The sequence below is a fragment of the Bufo gargarizans genome, chromosome 6 (assembly GCF_014858855.1).
Source record: "Bufo gargarizans isolate SCDJY-AF-19 chromosome 6, ASM1485885v1, whole genome shotgun sequence".
NCBI lineage: Eukaryota > Metazoa > Chordata > Amphibia > Anura > Bufonidae > Bufo > Bufo gargarizans.
Window position 1 is genome coordinate 131974741 of NC_058085.1, and position 22852 is coordinate 131997592.

Genomic DNA, 22852 nt, shown 5'->3' on the forward strand with positions numbered 1-22852 from the left:
GATAACCACCAGTGTCTCCCTCCAGAGCTGCCGCCAACAAACCTGGACCGTACACAACAGCCCCAGGTTGCCAGCCAACAAAGCGGACTGGAAGGGAGAACAACTGGAGGCACTGCCAGACAGATGCCCGTATCTCCCCCCAGAACTGCCGCCAACAGACCTGGACCGTACACAACAGTCCCAGGTCGCCAGCCAACAAAGCAGTCAGGAGGAAGAAAACAGGACACCGCGTCCAACCCAGGAAAACGTTCCCACTCCAGGTCGCTGCCAGCAGACCCTGCCGGAACACCAAAGGAATGCTGCCAGCAGACGACCAGAGATAGGAACCCTGAGAGGGACGAGGGGTCACCAACACGGACACGGTTAGCAAGGTGGCGGGGAAAAGCCACCAACCGCGCCATTAACGGTGAACCCCATGACGCTCTCCCTCCGGAGAACGCGCATGCACCCCATCGGCCTATGGCGATGCATGCTACACCCTCTTTCGAGGGACACCAGGTGACCATATGCTGCACCAACAAAGAGACCACACAAACATCTTCTGAACACCAAACATGAATTTAACTAACGAAGATTTATGAACAGAAGGATGGTCCCCACCAAGCAGATGGAGGAGACAGGAGGCTGTTCCAGCCAGCATGGCTGAGAGCAACCTACTGAACCAAGCCAGGGACTGAGGCTTTATAGGCCAGGTGGCCACACCCACGGTCAGACACACCCAGTGACTCACAGACACACTGGGAAGGGAGTTAACCCTTCCTACACCACAGAAGGGAAAACACACATAAAGGGGAAAGCACACAAACTCACTCACCTGTCTCCGACGGCAACGGCATGCGTGGCAACCGTGTCCTCAAGAACAGCCAACGGGCCGAGACACTTCCACAGCATGCAAACATCACCAGACGTTGCCGCGGACAACCGCAGGTGAAGAGAGGAGTCCAAGTGCATACAAACACCACCTCGTGCACAACAAACGGACAAAGGGAGTGCACATAAAAACACGTTGTCAAGGGCAACCACACGCATGCCTATTGTCCGCGGCAACCGCACCTGAGGCAACAACAAAGTGCTCCCAGCTGCGGTTGACAACGGAAAACCGCAGGCAACAGCATGCGGCACCCAAGGAGTCACGACCATGACCAAGGGTCGTGACAATAAGTGACTGTCACATTTAGGCCAGAAATACAGCTTTTTTGTTACTGGGGTGAAAAAAGCCTCTAATATACTGCACATATGGGATTACACGTGCATAAGTGACTGTCACATTTAGGACACAAATACAGCTTTTTGGTTACTGGGGTGAAAAAAGCCTCCGATATACTGCACATCTAGGATTAGACGTGCATAAGTAACTGTCACATACATCTAATAAGGGACGCGTCATGGTCGTGGTGGAGCCTCTGGTGCAGGGAGAGGACGTGGCCGTTATGCCACAGCTACACGTCCTACTGAACCTACTACCTCAGGTCCCAGTAGCTGCCAGAATCTACAGCTATATTTGGTCGGGCCTAATGCCGTTCTAAGGATGGTAAGGCCTGAGCAAGTACAGGCGCTAGTCAATTGGGTGGCCGACAGTTTATCCAGCACGTTCACATTATCTCCCACCCAGTCTTCTGCAGAAAGCGCACAGGTGGCACCTGAAACCCATGCCCATCAGTCTGTCACATCACCCCCATGCATATAAGGGGAACCTGTCTGAGCCTCAAGTCATACAGCAGTCTCTTATGCTGTTTGAAGACTCTGCTGGCAGGGTTTCCCAAGGGCATCCACCTAGCCCTTCCCCAGTGGTGGAAGACATAGAATGCACTGACGCACAACCACTTATGTTTCCTGATGAGGACATGGGAATACCACCTCAGCACATCTCTGATGACAAAACACAGATGCCAACTGCTGCATCTTTCGGCAGTGTGCAGACCGAAAAGGAGGTCAGGGAGGAAGACTGGGTGAAAGACGATGCAGGGGACAATGTGGTCCTAGACCCCACATGGAATGAAGGTTGTGTCACTGACTTTCAGAGTTCGGAGGAAGAGGCAGTGGTGAGACTGAGCCAGCAGCGTAGCAAAAGTGGGAGCAGGGTGCAAAAGTAGAGCAGCCATCGCCAAAACAGTTCGCCTGCTACTGGCCAATGTCACCAGGGACCGAGCACACCAAAGGCAGCTTCAAGGAGTTCCCTGGCATGGCACTTCACACAATGTTCTGATGACAAGACCCGAGTGGTTTGCACGCTGTGCAATCAGAGCCTGAAGCGAGGCATTAACGTTCTGAACCTTAGCACAACCTGCATGACCAGGCATCTACATGCGAGACACAGGCTGCAGTGGAGTAAGCACCTTCAAAACCAAGAAAGGGCTCCTCCTGCTCCCTCTTCTGCTGCTGCCTGGGCCTCTTCCTCCGCCTCTGGAGGAACATTGGCACCTGTCGCCCAGCAAACAGAGGATGTGCCACCAACAACACCACTTCTGTCACCAAGCATCTCCACCATGTTACACGGAAGCGTTTAGCTTTCCATCTCACACACCTTTGAGAGAAAGCATAAATTCCCACCTAGCCACCCTCGATCCCTGGCCCTGAATGCCAGCATTTCTAAACTGCTGGCCTTTGAAATGCTGTCATTCAGGCTGGTGGAGACGGACAGCTTCAAACAGCTCATGTCGCTTGCTGTCCCACAGTACATCGTTCCCAGCCACCACTACTTCTCCAGGAGAGCCGTGCCCTCCCTGCACAACCAATGTCGCAAATTCTACGACACACTTCTTTGTGTGGCTCCAAATCAATTAGAATTATAAGTATGAGCTCATACAGCTTTCTCAATGAGACCAATACAGGCTGGTATCATGGAAAATATGCAGTGCTTTATTACAGTTACATACACTTGTATAGGCAATATGAGGTAGACAAAAGGGTGGTCCTAGATGAAAGTTTATTGGCTCTGTGACAAAAAGGGAGTAGTTTACTAACTTTATTCCTGAGTTTGATTGGCACATTTGAAACTAGCAACTTAACTCCTCCTTTCTTTCACTAATGATCTTAGAACAAAGAAAATGTGCATGAGGCACTTAATTGATTTCTAGTGGAGAATAATGTGTACTACAGCAGAGAGACAAAATAAAATCCTGTCTCTCACAAATCCCTCCTTTTTGCGGTAAATAGATACAAGATGAATAAGCAATGTGAGGTACTCTCCCAACGCCCTAAGCGACGAAGAGCTGGACTTTCTTTATTGCCTCACCAGGTCCCCCCAACTCCCTTTCAGGTTTGCTTTCATCTGGATCTATTTATTCCGCAACTATCAACAAGATTTTATTTGTTTTAGGACGTAATCGCGTTCCTCAATTAGGTTCTCCAAATAATCTTTAGGTTTGTCAGTGTCACAATGCATGTATATGGTGGTTGCAGGTGTGGTTGAATTGAACATTTTAAAAACTATTTTTCTAAAATAAGGAATAACACAACACCCTATCAATGCCAATACCACAAATACTGCCACCAGTGTCATTAACAGATTGGCTAACACACTAGACCAGTTCCCAAACCACTGTTCTAGCCATGAAGTAAATGGGTTGTTGATTCCAGAGTTTTCCTCTAGTTCATTTGATAAGGCAGTCAGTCCTTTTAAAGCCTTTGTGATGCTTCCGTCAGGGGCAGTGTTGTTCGGAATAAAGGTGCAGCAGGAACTTCCAATCATCTTGCAGACGCCTCCTTTTTCCTGCTAGGATCATATCGAGGGCCAGTCGATTCTGTAACGCCATCACCGATGAAGAGCTCAGTTGTTCTGCTATTCCTTTTACCGCATCTCGAGTATAATTTACGAATCTGTTGATTATAGTACAAATAGTTAATCCATCCTACATTTTTATTTACGCCAATTATTGGAAGTATTGATTCGAAACCAGCAGCTATCTGGTTTCTAGCAAGCTAGCCTTGAATTCATCAGGAACTCCTCTAGGGACTCCTATAGCATCTATGTATACATGAGAATCAAAAGATGTAGAGAGTGACCTCCTTAGCCTTGACCGTACACCGGTTTGCTTATTGACTTGATCCCACTCAAGAGTCGAAAATAGAACAAATGGCATCAGCACCTTAATCAAGGTACATTGGCCAATCTATTCCATTCGTATCCTGGGTCGGAGCTTCATGTCTCCACACAACCACCAGATATCTGAATGTTGATAATCTTGGTGGACAAACCATTTGTCAGGGTAAGCATCAGAGTCACTACTTGTCTCATTTAAATAGATGTTATAGGAACAATATCCTGGGAGGGAAAACACCAATCTCTTTGCCTGTACTGTTACGATTGAAACAGGTATAATTTCCAGGGTATGGCGTTATACCGAAACCCATATGATCTTTATCATGAACAATCGGATAAAGTAATTCTAATGTTCTGCAGCGGGAGGTGTCATTGCTGGGAATGGTTTCAGTGTACATCTTAAGGATGCACTTGAAACCCTCAGGATCGGTAACCTCACTCAAAGGGAAAGGTACTGTACCCAAATGAGGTCGAGCTGCAGCACATGCTATGCAGTTGGATCGCTTCTGGGAAAGAACAGTATAGCGGATCCACTCTAGCCATACATTTGTGTCTGAAAACCCTGTCTAAGGCCATTTTGTCAATCATGGGTGAAGCTGTAGGAGATACATATGCAATTGCACTCTGATTCCCTTGTATTAATATTGCTCTAAATACGGAATTTGGGACTTTATCTGACTGTGCATTTTCCCCTGTACAATATAAAATGAACAGTAAGGCATGCAAAAATATTACGGCCCTTGCAGTCATTCCAGCACTTGAGGTTCTGGTACTTTTTTGCAGTGAGATGCGTGGACCCAATTAGGCTTTCCTTCCAACTTGACAGCAGTGGCGGTGGTTAACAGTACTTGATGTGGACCCTCAAATCGTGGTTCTAGGACTTTCCGCACGTGTCGTTTCACCACTACCCAATCTCCTGGTTGTAGAGAATGAGTTGCCTCTATGCTGTCTGGATCTGGAAGAGAAGCAAAAACTTGGGAATACACATTAGACAGTCTGTTTGTAAGACAGATAACATACTTTGAAAGACTATTATGCTGCATCTGGAGTTGTTGTGGAAAATAGAGTCCTAATCTAGGGGCATTCCCAAAGAGTACTTCATATGGACTCAGGCCTGTCTTCCGGTTAGGTGTATACCGGATGGAGAAAAGTGCCAAAGGGAGACACTCTGTCCATGGCTTATTCAGTTCAGCCATGGCCTTCTGTATTTTTGATTTAATTGTGCCGTTGAGTCGTTCTACTCTCCCGCTGCTTTGTGGGCGATACGCAGTATGGAAGGCTTGTTCAATACGCAGGGCTCCCATAATTTCACGCATGACCTCCCCTGTAAAGTGAGAACCTCTGTCACTCTCAATTGTCTCTGGGACCCCATAGCGGCAAACTCTCTCATTCAGAAGTTTCTTGGCTGTGTTTTGTGCAGTGGCTTTGGCCACAGGATAGGCTTCTGGCCACCCTGAAAACAGATCTACACATACCAAGACGTATTCTAGGGTCCCCACTTTGGGTAGTTGGATGTAATCTATTTGCAGTCTTTGGAAGGGGAAATCGGGCCTGGGAGTGTGCCTCAAAGGTGTTTTTACCGTCCTTCCTATGTTGTGATGTGCACAAATCATACAAGCCTGAGTGAATTTGGCTGCAGTTACACTGAATCCTGGGGCATACCAGTGATTATTAACAAGAGCAGTCATGGCAGTTTTGGACAGGTGAGTATTCCCATGAGTGGCCTGGGCTGTGACTGGGAACAAGGCACGGGGTAAACACAGCCTTCCTCTAAGTTCCCATGTTCCTTTTGGGGTCATCACAGCTCCTTTCTCTAGCCATACTGCCTTTTCCTCTTTGGTTGCTTGAGACTGTAAGGTTTTAAAGGTTTCATAGTTGACTGGCAGGGAAATTTGCTCTTGTACTGCTGCTATCCCTACAGGATCATCTCTGGGTTTCTGTGCAGCAGCTTTTGCTGCCAGATAAAGCTCGATGATTTCCCCGAGCTTCAAGGGTTTTTCCTGCCGAATGGCTTTTAATTTTCATAATGGCCACCCTCGTTGGCAACAGCAGAGCGTCCATTAGGGCTTTCACCCCTTTGCCATTTTTAATTGGCTTGCCATTTGCTGTAAGGAAGTCTCTAGCCTTCCAAATTGGACCATAATCATGGGTGATCCCAAAAGCATACCTGGAATCTGTAATAGATGTTTGCAGTTTTTCCCTCCGTATACCTGCAGGCCTCTTCCAAAGCTTTAAGTTCAGCTTCCTGTGCAGACATGTGAGAGGGCAATGATTCTGCTTTGATCGTATCGTGCTGAGTGACAACTGCATACCCAGTATATAACTTCCCCTGGACACCATACCGCGATCCATCCACAAAGAGCTCTAAATCTGGGTTTTCTAAGGGAGTATCTACCACGTGATCAAACCCTGCTGTCTCTTGGGACATTAATTGGAGACAGTCGTGTTTATCTTCCAGGTCAGGAAGATATTCAGCTAGATGACTCATACTACTACTCCCTCCCCCCTCCAGAGGCAGCAGAGTAGCTGGATTCAAAGTTGTGCACCTTTTGATGGTGACATTTGGTGGCATAAGTAGGGCACATTCTAGTCTAAGGTGTCTGGCAGTGGACAGGTATTTAGGCTGTACTTGTGTGAGACGGGCCGAGATGTCATGAGGGACAAAAACAGTAATTGGATAATTGAGCACAATCTCAGAGCTTTTGTCAAGCATGAGTTGTACAGCCACTACTGCACGGACACAAGATGGCGCTCCTCTAGCCACTGGATCAAGTCTGGCAGAGTAATATGCCACTGGACGCTGTTGGCCAGCCCTATATTGTGTGAGAACAGCTGAAGCATGGCCAAGGCATTCAGTGCAATAAAGTCTGAAATATTTATTGTAGTCTGGTAGACCCAATGCTGGTGTGGAACTGATGACTAGTTTTAATGTATGAAAGTTCTCCACAGCCTTATCTGTCAATGAAAAAGGAAGAGGTGAGACAATCATACAAGGGTTGCAGAAGAGCAGAGGCATTTCTGATCCAAGGCCTACAGTATGAGACTAGACCCAAATAAATTCTCAGAGCCCCCACTGTAGTAGGCAAAGGAATTTGTTTGATTGCAGTTATACGGTCTGGGGGGAGATGTCTAATCCCAGCAGATATACAGTGCCCTAGGAAGGTGACAGTGGTACAACAGAATTGAAGCTTCTTGCGGGAAGCTTTACAGCCATTTGCAGCCAGGAAGGTGAGAAGAGACAACACGGTTTGTTTACACACCTCCTCTCCCGGGCAGCAAAGAAGTAAGTCATCTATATATTGAAGTAAGACAACTCCTTCAGATGGAATGGGCCAATCCGCTAAAACCTGGGCTAAGGCAGTACTGTACATACTGGGGGAATTATGTGCACCTTGTGGTAAGACCGTCCAGGTGTATTGCTTTCTGTCAAGAGAAAGCAAAAAGATATCTGCAACCTGGATGTAATGGAACTGAGAAAAATGCATTTGCAAGATCCACCACAGTGAAATGGGTAGCACTGTGGGGAATCTGTGCCAACAACGTATGTGGGTTTGGTACCACAGGGGTATTAAAAACTGTAGCCTCATTAACAGCCCTAAGATCATGTACCATTCTATACTGCACTGGCTGACCTTTTCCCCCCTTTTCTTAATGGGGAACAAGGGAGTGTTACATGGAGAGGTGGTTTCAATTAGTACCCCATTACTGACAAAATCATGTACTATTTTAGTGATGGCATCTGTTTGTTGTATACTGAGAGGATACTGCGCCTTTCGAGGTAAAGGAGCATCAGGTTTTCGTTCTACCATGATTGGAGCGACATAAATGGCCAACATCTGTAGGTCCGCAGGCCCACAGATGTTCAGGTAATTGTTGCAGCAGAAGGGACATGCCCTCTTCAGAGAGTGTAGACACGTACATGTGGAATGGATTATAATCATAGGCCGCTAAGAGACATATATCCTCTTCTCCTAGTTTGCCTTGTAACTTCACAGTACAATCAGGAAGATATGTTATTTGCGCATATATTCTCTGCAACAAATCTGCTCCTAGCAAATTAACAGGGGCGGTGTCACTGACTAAGAGACGACTTAGCATTTGTTGGTTTGGGGCAAATGCAATTTGTATTGGCTTTGTGAGAGGAGTAGGAACCTCATTACCATCTACTCCTACACATGGAATACTATTCTTAGACATGAGGGATCTTTTTACATGTTTGCTGCGAATAACTGTTTTGGCTGCTCCAGTGTCAATCAAAAAGGGCATGGGCTCCCCCCCATTGATTGCCAAGGAGACAACTGGGGCAGGCCCTAAGGTTTGAATTTTTAATAGGGGCACAGCATTTGACTCTGGATTGCCAACTTCCTATGGGCGTCGCATTTGAGGGGGCTGAGCCTTCTCCTCCTCTTCCTCCTCCCATGGGTTAGGATATTGGCAATCCCGCATAAAGTGCCCCACCCTGCCGCAGTTATAACATCTTAAGGGATACCTTGATTTCCTGCCCCCTTTTTGGGGAGAGGGCTGGTAAGCGGCCACACCCGCCTTAGGTCTTTTGTTCAATTCAGCTTCTATCCCCCTTTGCTACTTGTAACAAAATGGAGGGCTGTATAGTTCTCCATTCGGGCCTAGCTGATACCAGACCTTTGCGAATGCTTTCCCTAAGACCATGCACAAAAGCAGCACTCAAAATTCTCTCATGCATGTCTGAGGTATACTCAAAACCCAAATCCACCCATCTTTGCTGGAGTCTAGTGTAAAATTTCTCCACACTTTCCATTTTATCCTGATGCATATCCGACAACGTAACAGACTGATCACCTAATCGCTTTCTCCCCCATTCCGTGAACCTCACTATATATCGCTCACCGGACAACAAAGTAGTATCATCTCCCTCATAAGATCCCACTGCAGAGGCTATAATCTGAGAGAAGGAGTCACCAGCTTTACACTGAACTAAATCTTCTAGATCCCTCCAGCAACATGAGAACGCTTTCCTTATCTTTGCTAACTCCCTACAGAACGGCATGGGTAAGTCCTCTGGATTAGGGATTCTACTCATCATGGCCAGCATCTCACTAGGGGACCAAGGGCGATACACAGGTTCATCAGGGATGTCATTTGGACCTCTGAGAGGAGCAGCCCCAGGGGTTAGGTACCTGGGCGTACGATAGGATATATTTGGTCGGGGTGGATTTGGCGGAGATGATATAATAGGGGAAACTGGGTGCATGAGATTTCGCATATCCAACATTGATGTTGGATATCCCATACTTTCCTGTGATAGAAATCCACTCAAGTATGAAAATGGACTTAAAGTGGGTGCATTCCTAGATTGGGTAGACTGGTCTGGAATATTTCTAGTAGGCATCATAGGGGCAATTACTGCAGGTACATTTTTAACTGTTGGGACATACAATTGGGAAGGGTTATTGGAAGACATCACTGGATATAATCCAGTGCTGGGAACTATGATAGGAATTGTGTCCTGTCTTTGAGATCCACAAACAACACATGTTACTCATCTCAGCATTTTATGTGTCTGCACACACACTCCCATCCCCCATAAGGAGGGGGTTGTTGTTCTAAGGAAGCAGTTTTGGGGGCTGGAGAAGGGATGGAGGGAGCAGAAGACACAGTGGGAGGTGCTGATAAGCACATTCCAGTACATGGTGTAGAGGAGGAGCTGACAGAAGAAGCAATAGTATTGTTTGATGAACCACAAGACCCAGGATTACTTTTTAAAGTTACAACAGATGTGGTGGGGGAAGGGATGCCACATGGCAGACTCTCCTGTTCTTTGTTCCCTACCACACCCAAATCCTCCATCTTACTATACCAATATTGTCCATTCTTCTCAATTTCTTTCAACTTTCCATCAGTCACATCTGCAGACAACTTCCACCATAACTCTGCTTGCACCAGCCTATTATCTCTCAACCAACCTTTCTTTTCCTGCAATATATTTTTCCATAAACTTTCATCTAATCTTCCAGTTTCAGGCATACCAATTTCCTGCATGAACGATTTTAACTTAGTTACTGAAACTTTTCCTTCTCTTTCTCTCATCAACTGAGCTGCTGTCTAATTATTATCGAACCCGCTAACTTAAGTGTAGTTTCACAAAGATCAAACGATATCCAATTACTCTAAGTAATTGCTATCGAACCCACTAACTTAAGCACAGTTACACGTAGAGCAAACGATATATAATAGTATTGAGCCCACAATCTCTCTTGAAGACCCCTAGTCAATTCACCGGGATACAAAATCTTAATAACTTCCAATTGCCTATGACAATTGGTGTTAACCCTTTCCTCCAGATTCTCGTCAGAACTTGGCTGGGATCCAATTCTACGTCACAGGATATCTGACTCAGCTGTCTAACAACTTCCGTTTAGTTCCAGCATGTCCCACCACAAAGGAATATTTCAACAGGTTCTTTTACTATAATACAGATCAGCTATAATTTGAACCCTTATATCGCGATAACACCAATTCAACTCTTGAGAAACCACTTGGGCAAAAGACTCAGAGGAGGTTGTAAGAATTAAAGCTTCTTACCTTTCTGCAGCTTGTGCCTCGTCTGATGGTTTTACGCAAGTCCTCTCCTGGCGTTTGAATCGGAAATTATGCAAGCTGTCTGCCCCACGTTGGGCGCCAATTTGTTGTCGCAAATTCTACGACACTTCTTTGTGTGGCTCCAAATCAGTTAGAATTCTAAGTATGAGCTCATACAGCTTTCTCAATGAGACCAATACAGGCTGGTATCATGGAAAATATGCAGTGCTTTATTACAGTTACATACACTTATATAGGCAATATGAGGTAGACAAAAGGGTGGTCCTAGATGAAAGTTTATTGGCTCTGTGACAAAAAGGGAGTAGTTTACTAACTTTATTCCTGAGTTTGATTGGCACATTTGAAACTAGCAACTTAACTCCTCCTTTCTTTCACTAATGATCTTAGAACAAAGAAAATGTGCACGAGGCACTTAATTGATTTCTAGTGGAGAATAATGTGTACTACAGCAGAGCAAGACAAAATAAAATCCTGTCTCTCACACCAAGTATCGGATAAAATCAAGTTTGCACTGCGCAACGCCATCTGTGGCAAGGTCCACCTAACCACAGATACGTGGACCAGTAAGCACGGCCAGGGACGCTATATCTCCCTAACTGCACACTGGGTAAATGTAGTAGCGGCTGGGCCCCAGGCGGAGAGCTGTTTGGCACACGTCCTTCTGCCGCCGAGGATCGCAGGGCATCATTCTTTGCCTCCTGTTGCCTCCTCTTCCTACTCAGCTTCCTCCTCCTCATCCGGTCAGCGACAGACCTTCACCACCAACTTCAGCACAGCCAGGGGTAAACGTCAGCAGGCCGTTCTGAAACTGATGTGTTTGGGGGACAGGCCCCACACTGCGCAGGAGTTGTGGCGGGGTATAGAACAATAGACCGACAAGTGGTTGCTGCCAGTGGGCCTCAGGCCCGGCCTGGTGGTGTGCAATAATGGGTGAAATCTCGTTGCAGCTCTGGGACTAGCCGGTTTGACGCACATCCTTTGCCTGGAGCATGTGCTGAATTTGGTGGTGCAGAAATTCATTCACAACTACGCCGACATGTCTGAGCTGCTGCATAAAGTGCGGGCCGTCTGTGCGCGCTTTCAGCGTTATCACCCTGCTGCTGCTCGCCTGTCAGCGCTGCAGCGTAACTTCATCCTTCCCGCTCACCGCCTCATATGCGACGTGCCCACCAGGTGGAACTCCACCTTGCACATGCTGGAGAGACTGTGCAAGCAGCAGCAGGCCATAGTGGAGTTTCAGCTGCAGCACACACGGGTGAGTTGCACTGCGGAACAGCACCACTTCACCACCAATGACTGGGCCTCCATGCGAGACCTGTGTGCCCTGGTGCACTGTTTCGAGTACTCCACCAACATGGCCAGTGGAGATGATGCCGTTATCAGCGTTACAACACCACTTCTATGTTTCCTTGAGAAAACACTCAGGTCAATGATGGAAGAGGATGTGGCCCAGGATGAGGAGGAGGAAGAGGGGTCATCTCTAACACTTTCAGGCCACTCTTTTAGAAGTGGCTCAGAAAGAGGATTTTTGCAACAGCAGAGGCCAGGTACAAATTTGGCCAGCCAGGGCCCACTACTGGAGGATGAGGAGGAGGATGAAGCATGTTCACAGCGGGGTGGCATCCAACGCAGCTCGGGCCCATCACTGGTGCGTGGCTGGGGGGATATGGAGGACGCAGACGATACGCCTCCCACAGAGGACAGCTTGTCCTTAGCTCTGTGCAGCCTGGCACACATGAGCGACTACATGCTGCAGTATGCAACGCCAACGCAGCTGTGTCAGCGCCAGCACCTCAGAAGGCAGGGTTAGCATGGCCGACAGGTGGAAAAGCTTTGTCACCTCGCCGCAACAACTGGCCCCAACTGCTAATATGGAGCGCGTTAGCAGGAGGCAGCATTTGAACAACATGGTGGAACAGTACCTGTGCACACACGCCTACACGTGCTGATGGTTCTGCCTCATTTAACTTCTGGGTCTCCAAATTGTCCACATGGCCAGAGCTTGCCCTGTATGCCTTGGAGGTGCTGGCCTGCCCTGCAGCCAGTGTTCTCTCTGAATGTGTATTTAGCACGGCAGGAGGAGTCATTACAGACAGACGCAGCCGCCTGTCTACAGCCAACGTGGACAAGCTCACGTTCATTAAAATGAACCAGGCTTGGATCCCACAAGACTTGTCTGTACCTTGTGCAGAATAGACATTTATACCACCATCAAACATACATTCTTGTACTCTAGTCAAGTGCAAGGATTCTTTGTTTTATTTATTTTTTATTTGTCCCAATATTTTGGGGGCTACCCAATAAAAAAAAAAAAAAAAAAAAAAAAAAAAAATAAATTGTTGGCTACCTCCTCCTCCATTGCTGCCTCCACCTACAACACCACATTCACCGCCTCCTCAACCTTCTCTGAGTTGCAGGTTAATCATTTTTAATTTTTAGTTATTTTATTTCATTTTAAGTTATTTCCCTATCCACATTTGTTTACAGAGCAGTTGCCATGCTCTTAAGCACATTTTACTGCCTTTTACATCCCTCTAGCCTTTTCAAGGACTATTTTAGAGCTATTTTAAGTTTAAAAAGTGGCAATTTTAGTGCCCTAAATTGAAAAAAAAAAAAAAAAACGTATTTTTAGCGTATACAAACCCCTGCTGTGCCCGGGTGACAAGGGCCTAAATCTCTCAAAATTCTCTGTTGTATTGCTGGGTGACATGAACCCCCTTTTGACGTGAATGAACCCCTGCTGTGCCTGGGTGACAGGGGCCTAAATCTCTCCAAATCCTCTGTTGTATTGCTGGGTGACATGCACCCCCTTTTGCTGTAAATGAACCCCTGCTCTGCATTGCTGACAGGGGCCTAAATCTCTCCAAATCCTCTGTTGTATTGCTGGGTGACATGTACCCCCTTTTGCAGTGAAGTGAACTCCACCTGCTCAGCTGCCCTCTCCTGGGCTGCACTGTGCACACAGCAGTTAGACAAATGTGCAACGCTGCTGCATGGTCAACATTATTCATCATCCTTAAAGGGGTTATCTAATCCCTATTATGACCCCCAGCATTCCCGGGTTCCTCCTATAGAGCATACATACCTGCTCCCCGTCACACACGTCCCTCTTGATCCCTGCACGGCCACCTCGGCATCTCCCTGTCGCGCAGATCAAAACATCTGGCGTTGGGGGAAGGGAGCAGCAAATAGCAGGCTGTGATGGTGACCAGCCTCCCTAGAATCGTGGGTGACGCTAGGGAGGCTGGTCACTAATAAGCCTGCTATTGGCTGCTCCCCCTGTCACCGGATGTTTTGATCTGCGAAACGGGGAGATGCAGCAGCGGCCGAGCAGGGATCCGAAGGGATGCGGGTGATGGGGAGTATCCACCTGCACCCACTATTACGAGTTCTGCCGGTGTGGAGCATGACATGAACAATGACTGAGTATAGTCCAAAACGCGTTGACTGGTGTGGGGAGATGTCCTGCTGTGTGCCATTTTTGGACTTTTTTTATATTTGAAAATTCATGGTTTTAGTCAAGACCAGAGTTCTGGACCCGCTACTTGTTTCTACAGTGGCTGTGCTGTGCCGTTCTTCAGTCCTGCCCTGTTCTCATGTGTAATCTGTTTACTGCTACCTCCTAACTATCAGGGTTTTGCCTGTGGTCAGGTTACCTGCTGGAAACTGTCTCTACATGTGTTAGGCGGGGCGGATTGGCCATTGGATCTTACAAGGAAATTTCCTGGTGGGCCGATGACCAGCCAGTGGAAGTGTAGTGTCCCACTAGGTAAAGGTGGGCACTACACAAGGGTTAATATGTCTGTTGCATTATTGTGATGCGTTATGTTCATTTTCCCTGTGTTATCTGGGTATCAGGCCTGTCAGGGTGTAGTTTAGCCTCCTATACACTAGAGGGAGCTAGTAAGCCCTTAGTATATATAGCTAGGCCCAGACCGGGAAGTGTTAGTTCAGTCCAGGTGGCTAGAAGTGTAGCCTAGTCAGCCTGAAGTTCCTGAGTCTAATTGAGCTCAGAAGAATCACCCCAGTAGAAGAACTTGCCTCCTGGGAGAAACCTGCAGTTACCCTAAATCCAAGCTGTGCCAGTGGATCCAGCTAAGATAAGTAAGCTGATGGGCAGAGGAACTATTAAGTGAGTGCAAAGGTCAATACGGGAGGAAGATTTATTGCCAAGGATAAAAGCCAGCATTTAGGCATCCGGGCCTTGGGATACAGCCAGCCAGAATAGCTGTGAAATAGCGCAGCCTGGTCTGAGCAGCATTGAACATTTACCCTCCGAGTATCTTGCAAGATTATACCTGCCATTATTGAGAATGAGCCTGCTTGTGGAGCATTTGAATGCAAGGGACTGCATGATCACTTTATTGTACAAAGTTGGACTGTTACCAGTAAAACAACGTTTGGTTCACCATACCATCTGTGTACCTCACTTATTGCTACTGGAAACCGGTGTGCCACCGTTACAGGCACTGACGTCACGATCCTTAAAGGGACCTTGCCCCAGGCACTCAAAACACCTGCACCATCCAGGGCACCTTATCCACCATCAGGCCTGGTCCCTACATACAGAGTGTGCCCCAGAGGAACTTTGTCAGCCTCTCCTTCACTGCCGCATGCCTGCCCAGGGTTCTCCTCCAAACAGTGAGTAACCCTCGATTGCCCATAACCGTGACCTCACTTCGCAATACCCTGCAGGTCTGGCATGCTGCAGAAGTATTTGGGGATGTATTTTGTGCTGCTGGCAGTATTTTGTGATGGACTGTGGTATTTGGCTCTGTTGGGGTGGTATAATGTGCCGCAATATGGTATTGCTGGCCCCTCCTACTTGTGTTGGCCCTGCCTTCCATTAATTTGGACCCAACTACAAAACGGGGCCACTTTTAGTATTTTTCACGGGCCACTTTAAAGGGATTCTGTCATCAGAATTTAGGCCTATAACCTAAACATATGGCGAGGTCCCTACTAATACACAGAATCCTAAAGTGACCTTATCAAATGCGCCTGTGGCTCTATAATCATATAAAACAGGTTTATATAACCTGTCACTCACGTCACAAATGTGTCCAAGGGGATGTCTCATGATGCAGGGTGCCCGGCTGCAGCCATCTCCTTTCGGTGCCCAGCTCCGCCTTCTGAAGTGAAATCGCCGCCCTCCCTTTCATTGCAGCCGCCTACCTCAGTTCATCGCCGCCTCTCTAACGTCCACTCTCCTCAGCCAGATCCCGCGCGTGTGCACTAGGTATAACCTGAGGAGAGCGGGCGATTTCAGAGGCGCCGCTGATGTTAGAGAGGCGGCGATGAACTGAGGTAGGCGGCTTTAATGAAAGGGAGGGCGGCAATTTCAATTCAGAAGGCGGCGCTGGGCACCGAAAGGAGATGACTGCAGTTATAGGCCTAAATTCTGATGACAGAATCCCTTTAAGTTCCCAGTATGCCCCTGGTGTTAGGTTATCATGCCATGTGTATTTTTACCTTATGCTCTTCTGTTACCAGTAGGTGTCCTGACTGTCTGTTTGTTATTGTGCAGATATCCCCCACACATGATCAGTGTAGGAAAAGAAAGACTTACCCTGGGTTCACACCTGAGCGTTCCGAAAGGAGCGCTCTGTATGCGCGATTGTACGGGCGTTTGCAATTGCGCATACAGAGACAAACGAACGCCCATTGTCGCGCGTTCCCGAAAGTCTATGTACGGGAACGCGCGACAAAACGCCCCAAAGAAGCTCAAGAACTTTTTTGAGCGTCGGGCGTTTTACAGCGCGATCATACACGCTGTAAAACGCCCAGGTGAGAACCATTCCCATAGGGAAGCATTGGTTTCTCCTTGTTGAGCGTTTTACAGCGCGTAGGAACGCGCTGTAAAACGCTCAGGTGTGAACTTAGGGTAAGGGTACTTTCACACTAACGTTAGAAGAATCCGGCAGGATATTTTTTTTTCTGATCCGGATCCGTTAGACTTCTGCTTCGAAATACCGGATCCGTCTTTCCAGTATTATCCGGAAGACAGATCCGGTATTTAATTTTTTCAAAGCTAGAAAGAACTGTGCATGCGCAGACTGGAAAACCGGATTCGGCAATTTCAGGAACACTTGGTACTGGATCCGGCATTTATACATTTCAATGGAAATTAATGCTGAATCAAATACCGTACAAGGGACGGAAGGGAAGACATCCTGATGCATACTGAACGGATTGCTTTCCATTCAGAATGCATTAGGACAAAACTGATGTGTTCTTTTTCCGATATTGAGACCCTTTACCGGATTTCAATACCTGAAAAGAATAACGCTAGTGTGAAAGTACCCTAAGGCCCTGACTCATCAAGACTGGCATCTGCGTAGGGCCTGCACTGAGCCTCATCATAAATTACATCCTTCCTCCAGCAGTCCGTGTGCCAGAATGAAATCTGCAGCAGCTCGGAGCTGCCATAAATTTTCAGTCATTATTTACGCCAGTTTCTTTTTTTTCTTTTTATCAGATATGTTTTATTAAACATTATTTACACCTGTTTCTGTTGTAAATAATTATGATTGAGGTGGGGCCGATAGCCAGTGGTGTACATAGAGAAGTAAGGGCCCCATAGCAAGGATAAAACCGGGCCCCACACAGGACAGAAGGGTTTCTGCCTAAACCCCTTTCAGTGACCCTTGGGCCATTTTGTCCACTGCTTCATTTGCTAAAAGTCGTTCCTTTAGAGGGCAGAGTCCTGACCAAATTTTCACCTCCAGTAGAAGAAGAGATAATCCCAACTGGGCCTCCTCCTGCCCTGGGCCCCATAGCAGTCACCTGGCCTGCCGCTATGGTAGTTACGCCTCTGCCAATAGCCCTGCCCTCACGACACCCCTTTTCTTAAAATTGGCAAGACCGACATAAAATGCTAATTGCGACTAGAAAAACAGCGTAGTGAAAATAATGAATTTCCCCTAAGTCCAAGCATAGACTATATAGATGTCAGCAACCCTTGCCAGATAACTATCTTTCTGATCTCTGCTCCCAGAGTGTGTCACCTGAGGATTCCTCCTCTATTCAGCCTGAAGAATGAGGGTTTATTTCATGGTTCAAAAGTCTGCTTGCTATGGCCTTTGAGTAAGCCCAAGATGGACCAAAAACTAAAACAGGAAGAAGGGATTTGATGGCAAAGTAGCACGCACATACATGGATAGTGTGGCCCTAAAACTCCCCAGACCCACTATCCCTACCTACTTTTATGGTTGCCCCACGCTGTGACCACACAACTGGTCGATGGTCCCTATACTACGTATGTGAGGGAGTGACACACAACAGGGAATAAACAATCAGACACAATAAGTGTAGTCGTACGGTACCAGGGTCAAAAGCCAGTTGGTCAGCGAAGTGGCAAAAACACCAAAAGCAAACTAGAGTGCCAGATACGCAAGATGTAAAAAACAGGAGAGCATTACAAGACCAAATTGCCAGAAGCCAGAAATGTAGTCCTAACACCAGGTCCAGAAGTCACAGCCAAAGTAAATGCAATACCACCAAGGAACAGTAAGGGGGGCTAGAGGAACAGAAATTCACCGGCACCTACAGGAGCCAGACTTATGCCTCAATTACACGTCAGTGAGCCAAAACCAGATGTGGCTCTAAACACAGAACAGGTGCAGATCTTTACCTTATGTCTGTGTAGCACCAATTCTGGTCTTGGCTTACAATCACTGACGTGTGAATGAGGCTTAATATAGAGAGCTGGCAATGATCTCCGGCTGGCTTCCCTACACTTCGAGCAGAACTGGGAGCTGAATGATCTGATGTCCTAATGCTCTGATGTGCTCTTTCATTGGCCACAGGCTGAGAGGGCTGCATCACAGTGTCATTTCCCCAGGCAAACGGATGCCTCTGCCGCATCGAGGCAGAGCCGGCCAGGAGAACCGTGACAGAGCCAGTTTGTCTCTCTCCTCAGCTGGTTTCTTCATCTGATTATTTTTCTGTCTCAGAAAGACAGATTGTGTTTGAAGATTCTGATGTAGGCGATTTGGACAAACCATTTCTGCTGCATAAAGACAAGTTAGATGGGTTGCTTAAAGGGAACCTGTCATGTGGATATTTGATTATAATCTAACTAATTATATACAATCATTAACTACTAAACGGTGTCTTAGATGTACTCACTTACTGGTGTAACAGATAGTTTCCTCATAATATACACACAAAGATGCTGCATGCTAATGAGCTGATTGGAGTCCAGCGTGATGTCCTTGAGTCCAGCGTATATTTAATTAACAGCTATAGCCACTCCACTGCCCACCTGCTGCTGATTTATATGGAAAAAACTGTCAATCAGCAGCAGGTAGGCGGGGAGAGTCAGGAGCTCATGAATATTCAGGACACATCATTATCAGCTGGAGCTTTTCAATACAAGATGTTGGCAGATTGACTGGGTCAATTAAAGAAAGTGACCCAGCATTTTGCTAAGAGAATCAGTCACTTATTTATGTTGCCCTTAGTTAGGACACCATAAAACTGGTGACAGGTTCCCTTTAAGGCTGTGAAAGTAAACATAGAATCTGATAAAGACATTCACCATAACTTCAGTACACAGAAGCTCTTCTATTTTCCACCCAACAAGGACAACGTTTTTCCAAGTCCTGGAGGAGTGGCGAACTGGGATAAACCTGGAAAAGGCCTGACCTGGATTTAGCATGAGTACCAGGTTTTACCATCAGTTATTTACTGATGAGGAAGATGTGTGGTGGGATCCCATACAGGTGGTATATGCTCTTTCTGCTGTTACATGCGAACAACAACAAAACAATTCATTAATCAGATTAATAGCAAGAAATACTATATAAAACAATTCATCAGTTGTCAAAGTATTTGAGTACCGGAGAAGTTCAGAAGACGGATCTCCAAACACATTAGTAGCATCAGTACCAAAGCTGATACGCCTTTATCACGGCATGTGAGGTATATTCATGGAGGAGATAATAAATGTTAGACATTTTGGGGAGTGGGTCAGAAAAGACTTGGACCAAGATGAGGCAATCATGATACAATCCTATAACAATGGAAAACCAGTTGGATAGACTAGTCAGAGCCTAAGCCCTAAGGGACCTAATAAAGGCTTTTCATATGTATTTTTTTATGATTTACAAGCACCATTCATATACATAGTCGTGACAACCTTTGACAACTTTACTTAGTCATGAAATAGACAGAAAATCTTTGGTCAGTAGAGCCGTAGCCTAGTATAGTATACGCCATTATAACAAATAAAACTCAACATCTAAGAAAAATATAACATTAGAAAAAGAATCCTATAGGTAAACAGGAAAACAGTCACTAAGAAACTCCAGAGCAATGGTGGGCACAGACAGCAGAGGGCCCCTGTGCAAAGAATGTGCCTGTGTGCCCTCACTCCCATGCCAAATTCTCAACCTAACCTACTCCCGCCTAACATTACCTACAGCAATACAAAACACACAGGGTAAGGCTACTTTCACACCTGCAGCACTACACTCCGGCCATCTGATCCGACAGAGAATGCAAGGAATCGGCCGGACACAAACAGCAGCATGTGGTGGTTTGTGTCCGCCGATTCTCTTCATTTCTCTTCATTTCTGCTAGATTTTAACCAGATCTGTCTGCATGCAGCAGTGCCGACTCAGATCAATCACTAACGCAGATTTGAAAGTAGCCAATTACAGCGCCACATACCTCTTACATCCAATGACGTCTCCTTTGATGTAGATGTTCTCTTTCCTTATCTTCTCCATTCAGACCAGACCACCATTTCAGCCACCAGTCGTCTCTGCAGAGTTTGACAAACAGACATCTTAGTTTCCTACTTTTCCATCATCCTACCTACCTTCTCAACACAATACTAGTACCACACAGATAGTGCCCCTTTAATAATTATTGGCACACAGTGCAAATAATTTTACCCAGCAAATAGTGTCCCTGAAACTAATAGTATAAACATAATGCCCCCCAAATGAATTGTGCTAAGCTCATACTGTGTCAGGGTGCCCGCCACAGTAATAGTTTTCCCAAAGTCCCAACAATAGCAATAATTATCTGCCAGAGTACACTTAGTAGCAATAGTGCCTCTACAGTGCCCCCCCCCCAACAGTAATAATGTCCCCACTGTGTCCCAGAAGTAACAATGCTCCCATAGTCCCCATACTAGTATTCATGTTTCCCACAGACCTCCAGTTGTAATAAAGCTCACCATAATGCCCCCGGTAGTAATAATTCTCTTTAAATGCATGACAGCAGAAAAATGCCCCCTTATAATGTGAGCCAGTACAAAAATGTCCACATATAATGTGTGCCAGTGCAAAAAAACACTCCTTATAATGTGTGCCAGTACAAAATATGACCCACTGTGTGGCAGTAAAAAAAATGCCTCCTCTTAGTGCCCCCACTAGAGGCAATGTCCTCATACTGCCCTCATAATGTGTGCCAATGTTCCCTACTGCGTGCCAGTACAAAAAAAAACAAAACAAAAAAAACCACACCTTTCTTAGTACACCAGTTGAGCTAAGGTCCCTATAATTTGTGCCATTAATAAATACTCCTATATAGTGCCCCCAGTAGATGCCCCCATAGTGTTCCTCCCCCATCCCCATAGTGCCCCGAATAATGTGCCAGTATAAAATGCCCCTATAGTGCTCATTCCCACCCCCATAATGCACAGATAGTGTGTGCGGTATAAAATGTCCCTATATAATGTCCCCCAGTAAATGCCACCTGTGACGGGATTAGCTCACGGGACCGCCGTCTCCTGGGATAGACGGGCGCTTTAGGCACATAAAAGACAGTCCAGTCCAAGCAAGTATGGTGCAACTGGCCTCAGCCAGTTTTATTGACTTTTGCAGAAAAATAAATGTTTAACAAAACAGTTCAAAACAAATGAAATACCTGGCCGTCTGGCCACTACGTCTAAACAGGCAGTAGTCCCTAACTACATGAAACAGAGCCTTGTGCCCAGCTCCATCAACAAAACACACTGTTGTTTTTCACTCACCCAGCAGGGTTCTTCCCAGGAACAGAGAGAGCTCAGCTAGTGAGCCGTTTGCCCTTTTATAGCACATCCAGGTTCCAAGGTGATTAGCCACAGTTACCTGAATACCTGGAGTGGCTAATTGGAGCAGGAACCTACCCATCTCTCTCTGCTCCAAGCAGCCAGGCCCTTCTAACCAGGTTTTTAACAAAACCCTTGCTGTCAATTCCCTGGCTGCTTTTTAGAACGTATAAGACAGGAACCTAGGTGAAATGTAGACTCCTTCTACCACTTTTCCCCTGGTCCTGTCACACACCATAGTGTCCTTCTCTCCCACATCTCCATAGTCCCCCCATAACATTTGTCAGTATATACTGTATGTCTTATCTACAGTCATCATTGGCCCCAACCACTTGGCGGATTATGTTTGGTCCTGGGGTAAGTGGTGCCGTTTTGAGAATTTTATTGGTTGGTCCCCCTTTGTGAGTAAGGCTACTTTCACACCTGCGTTAGGTACGGATCCGTCTGGTATCTGCACAGACGGATCCGCACCTATAATGCAAACGCTTGTATCCATTCAGAACGGATCCGTTTGCATTATTCTTTAAAAAATCAAAACGGATCCGTACTGACTTACATTGAAAGTCAATGGGGGACAGATCCGTTTTCAACTGCACCATAATGTGTCAGTGAAAACGGATCCGTCGCCATTGACTTACATTGTAAGTCAGGACGGATCCGTTTGGCTCCGCATCGCCAGGCGGACACCAAAACGCTGCAAGCGTTTCCACATTCGCATTCAGAGCGGAATGGAGGCGGAACGGAGCCAAACTGATGCATTCTGAACTAGAGTTGTTGCGATACCAAAATTTTGATTCGGTTTCGATACCATGAAAAAGTATTGTGACACTCGATACCATTTGAGACCACGCGAAAAAATAAACCAAAAAAGCCACGTGCATTCCGCATTTTAGAAAATGGCGAATCGCGCAGTTTTTATTTATTTTTTCAGTTCAGTTCCGGCGTTCACCGCATAGATTTTTTTTATATTTTAATAGTTCGGACTTTTCTGACGTGGCGATATGTAATATGTTTATTATTTATACATTTTATATGTGAAATTGGGAAAAGGGGGTGATTCATACTTAATATTTTACTTTTTATTTTTTTTTACACTTTATATTTAATAACTATTTCCCCCTTATGGGCTAGAACCTGGGATTTTTTTCATCCCTTGTCCTTTTCACCCTGATAGAGCTCTAGCAGGG

The 22852-nt window shown here is 46.3% G+C and overlaps 1 long non-coding RNA gene across 1 annotated transcript; it reads right to left on the bottom strand.

Annotated features, from left to right (window-relative positions):
* Window positions 1-3156: 3156 nt before the first annotated feature.
* On the bottom strand, window positions 3157-20357 carry LOC122941572. The gene is made up of 2 exons (XR_006390465.1): window positions 20297-20357; window positions 3157-4997 (listed from the first exon to the last, which is right to left on the bottom strand). It is a non-coding gene; the product is annotated as an uncharacterized LOC122941572 (long non-coding RNA).
* Between the last annotated feature and the right edge of the window lie 2495 nt (window positions 20358-22852).